This window comes from Somniosus microcephalus, unplaced genomic scaffold (genome assembly GCF_052327205.1).
Source record: "Somniosus microcephalus isolate GS21.2 unplaced genomic scaffold, FLI_Smic_1.0 unresolved_chr2, whole genome shotgun sequence".
NCBI classification, from domain to species: domain Eukaryota; kingdom Metazoa; phylum Chordata; class Chondrichthyes; order Squaliformes; family Somniosidae; genus Somniosus; species Somniosus microcephalus.
Window position 1 is genome coordinate 23,545,608 of NW_028225180.1, and position 4,366 is coordinate 23,549,973.

The 4,366-nt window shown below is 56.6% G+C and overlaps 1 non-coding gene across 1 annotated transcript; it reads right to left on the reverse strand.

The window, feature by feature from the left end:
* Positions 1-3,960: 3,960 nt before the first annotated feature.
* On the reverse strand, positions 3,961-4,033 carry trnaa-ugc (transfer RNA alanine (anticodon UGC)). The gene has a single exon. It is a non-coding gene; the product is annotated as a tRNA-Ala (tRNA).
* Positions 4,034-4,366: the final 333 nt, after the last annotated feature.

Below are 4,366 nucleotides of genomic sequence, written 5' to 3' on the forward strand. Positions count from 1 at the left end.
CTTCCCCTCTCCCTATCCCTTTCCCCACACTCTCTCCTTCCCCTCTCTCTATCTCTTTCCCCACACTCTCTCTCCTTCCCCTCTCTCTATCCATTTCCCCACACTCTCTCTCCTTCACCTCTCTCTATCCCTTTCCCCACACTCTCTCCCTTCCCCTCTCCCTATCCCCACACTCTCTCTCCTCCCCTCTCTCTATCTCTTTCCCCACACTCTCTCTCCTTCCCCTCTCTCTATCCATTTCCCCACACTCTCTCTCCTTCTCCTCTCTCTATCCCTTTCCCCACACTCTCTCCCTTCCCCTCTCTCTATCCCCACACTCTCTCCCCTTCCCCTCTCTCTATCCCTTTCCCCCCTTCCCCTCTCTCTATCCCCACACTCTCTCTCCTTTACCTCTCTCTATCCCTTTCCCCACACTCTCTCCCCTTCCCCTCTCTCCCTTTCCCCACACTCTCTCTCCTTTACCTCTCTCTATCCCTTTCCCCACAATCTCTCCCCTTCCCCTCTCTCCCTTTCCCCACACTCTCTCCCCTTCCCCTCTCTCTACCCCTTTCCCCACACTCTCTCCCTTCCCCTCTCTCTACCCCTTTCCCCACACTCTCTCCCCTTCCCCTCTCTCTACCCCTTTCCCCACACTCTCTCTCCTTCCCACTCTCTATATCTTTCCCCACACTCTCTCCCCTTCCCCTCTCTCTACCCCTTTCCCCACACTCTCTCTCCTTCCCCTCACTCTCCCCTTCCCCTCTCTCTATCCCCTTCCCCATCTCTCTATCCCTTTCCCCACATTCTCTCCCCTTCCCCTCTCTCTATCCCCACACTCTCTCCCCTTCCCCTCTCTCCCCACACTCTCTCCCCTTCCCCTCTCTCCCCTTCCCCTCTCTCTATCCCTTTCCCCACACTTTCTCCCCTTCCCCTCTCTCCCCACACTCTCTCTCCTTTACCTCTCTCTCTCCCCCCACACTCTCTCCCCTTCCCCTCTCCCTTTCCCCACACTCTCTCCCCTTCCCCTCTCCCCCATCTCTCTATCCCTTTCCCCACATTCTCTCCCCTTCCCCTCTCTCTATCCCCTTCCCCATCTCTCTATCCCTTTCCCCACATTCTCTCCCCTTCCCCTCTCTCTATCCCCACACTCTCTCCCCTTCCCCCCACACTCTCTCCCCTTCCCCTCTCTCTATCCCTTTCCCCACACTTTCTCCCCTTCCCCTCTCTCCCCACACTCTCTCTCCTTTACCTCTCTCTATCCCTTTCCCCACACTCTCTCCCCTTCCCCTCTCTCTCCCCCTCTCCCCACACTCTGTCCCCTTCCCCTCTCTCCCCTTCCCCATCTCTCTATCCCTTTCCCCACATTCTCTCCATCCCTTTCCCCACATTCTCTCTCCTTCCCCTCTCTCTATCCCCACGCTCTCTCCCCTTCCCCTCTCTCTATCCCCACGCTCTCTCCCCTTCCCCTCTCCCTACCCCTTTCCCCACGCTCTCTCCATTCCCCTCTCTCTACCCCTTCCCCATCTCTCTATCCCTTTCCCCACATTCTCTCCCCTTCCCCTCTCTCTATCCCCACACTCTCTCCCCTTCCCCCCACACTCTCTCCCCTTCCCCTCTCTCTATCCCTTTCCCCACACTTTCTCCCCTTCCCCTCTCTCCCCACACTCTCTCTCCTTTACCTCTCTCTATCCCTTTCCCCACACTCTCTCCCCTTCCCCTCTCTCTCCCCCTCTCCCCACACTCTGTCCCCTTCCCCTCTCTCCCCTTCCCCATCTCTCTATCCCTTTCCCCACATTCTCTCCATCCCTTTCCCCACATTCTCTCTCCTTCCCCTCTCTCTATCCCCACGCTCTCTCCCCTTCCCCTCTCTCTATCCCCACGCTCTCTCCCCTTCCCCTCTCCCTACCCCCTTTCCCCACGCTCTCTCCATTCCCCTCTCTCTACCCCTTCCCCATCTCTCTATCCCTTTCCCCACATTCTCTCCCCTTCCCCTCTCTCTATCCCCACACTCTCTCCCCTTCCCCCCACACTCTCTCCCCCTCTCTCTATCCCTTTCCCCACACTTTCTCCCCTTCCCCTCTCTCCCCACACTCTCTCTCCTTTACCTCTCTCTATCCCTTTCCCCACACTCTCTCCCCTTTCCCTCTCTCTCCCCCTCTCCCCACACTCTGTCCCCTTCCCCTCTCTCCCCTTCCCCATCTCTCTATCCCTTTCCCCACATTCTCTCCATCCCTTTCCCCACATTCTCTCTCCTTCCCCTCTCTCTATCCCCACGCTCTCTCCCCTTCCCCTCTCTCTATCCCCACGCTCTCTCCCCTTCCCCTCTCCCTACCCCTTTCCCCACGCTCTCTCCATTCCCCTCTCTCTACCCCTTCCCCATCTCTCTATCCCTTTCCCCACATTCTCTCCCCTTCCCCTCTCTCTATCCCCACACTCTCTCCCCTTCCCCCCACACTCTCTCCCCTTCCCCTCTCTCTATCCCTTTCCCCACACTTTCTCCCCTTCCCCTCTCTCCCCACACTCTCTCTCCTTTACCTCTCTCTATCCCTTTCCCCACACTCTCTCCCCTTCCCCTCTCTCTCCCCCTCTCCCCACACTCTGTCCCCTTCCCCTCTCTCCCCTTCCCCATCTCTCTATCCCTTTCCCCACATTCTCTCCATCCCTTTCCCCACATTCTCTCTCCTTCCCCTCTCTCTATCCCCACGCTCTCTCCCCTTCCCCTCTCTCTATCCCCACGCTCTCTCCCCTTCCCCTCTCCCCACGCTCTCTCCATTCCCCTCTCTCTACCCCTTCCCCATCTCTCTATCCCTTTCCCCACATTCTCTCCCCTTCCCCTCTCTCTATCCCCACACTCTCTCCCCTTCCCCCCACACTCTCTCCCCCTCTCTCTATCCCTTTCCCCACACTTTCTCCCCTTCCCCTCTCTCCCCACACTCTCTCTCCTTTACCTCTCTCTATCCCTTTCCCCACACTCTCTCCCCTTCCCCTCTCTCTCCCCTTCCCCTCTCCCCACACTCTGTCCCCTTCCCCACATTCTCTCCATCCCTTTCCCCACATTCTCTCTCCTTCCCCTCTCTCTATCCCCACGCTCTGTCCCCTTCCCCTCTCTCTACCCCTTTCCCCACGCTCTCTCCCCTTCCCCTCCCCCTTTCCCCACGCTCTCTCCCCTTCCCCTCTCTCTACCCTTCCCCCACGCTCTCTCCCCTTCCCCTCTCTCTACCCCTTTCCCCACGCTCTCTCCCCTTCCCCCACGCTCTCTCCCCTTCCCCTCTCTCTACCCCTTTCCCCACGCTCTCTACCCCCTTCCCCTCTCTCTACCCCTTTCCCCACGCTCTCCCCCTTTCCCCACGCTCTCTCCCCTTCCCCTCTCCTTTCCCCACGCTCTCTCCCCCTTTCCCCTCTCTCCCCTTTCCCTCTCTCTATCCCTTTCCCCACATTCTCTCCCCTTCCCCACATTTTCTCCCCTTCCCTTCTCTCTATCCCTTTCCCCACACTCTCTCTCCTTCCCCTCTCTCTATCCCTTTCCCCACACTCTCTCCCCTTCCCCTCTCTCTATCCCTTTCCCCACACTCTCTCCCCTTCCCCTCTCTCTATCCATTTCCCCACACTTCTCTCTCCTTCCCCTCTCTCTATCCCTTTCCCCACACTCTCCTTCCCCTCTCTCTATCTCTGGCCCTCTCTGCACTTCACCCACAGTCTCTCTCCTTCCCTTTACTCTCCCTCTCCCCATCCGCTTTCTTGTCTCCCCAAGAGGAAAGGACAGAGTGGGAGGGAGAAGGGTAGAGAGAGGAGGTGAAGAAGGTGAGAGAGAGAGGGGAATGTTTCGAGAGAGGCTGAAGGGGAGAACAGGGGATTTGAATGGAAGGAGAGGGGGAGGGGAGTGAGAGTCTTTTCTTGGGATGGTCTCTGAACTGTTTCATACTTAAAAGAAAACATGCGGTGGATTAAGGGCGAGTTCAGAAACAGAAACTAACTTTGCATAGGCCCCAGTGAGATTTGAACTCACGACTCCTGGTTTGCAAGACCAGTGCTCTAACCCCTGAGCTATGGAGCCACTGATACAGTCTTACTCTCATTCCTGTTAGTGCAACACAACATGGCTGATTACCTGACCATGGTAGAGGATAGCAAACTGAGAAAAACCTTGACAATGTACAGACTTAGTGAACATAGCCTGGCGATCGAAAAAGGTAGACACAGGCAGACCCGACTACCAAGAGAGGACAGGATATGTTCTCATTGCAGTCAGGGTGTGGTGGAGACAGAGATGCACTTCCTCACAGCTTGTAGAAAACATCAGGGCATAAGGGAGAATTTCTACCCAAAATTCACAAAAATATGCCCGGAATTCAGAAATTTGAATGATGACCAAAAACTCCCATACCTA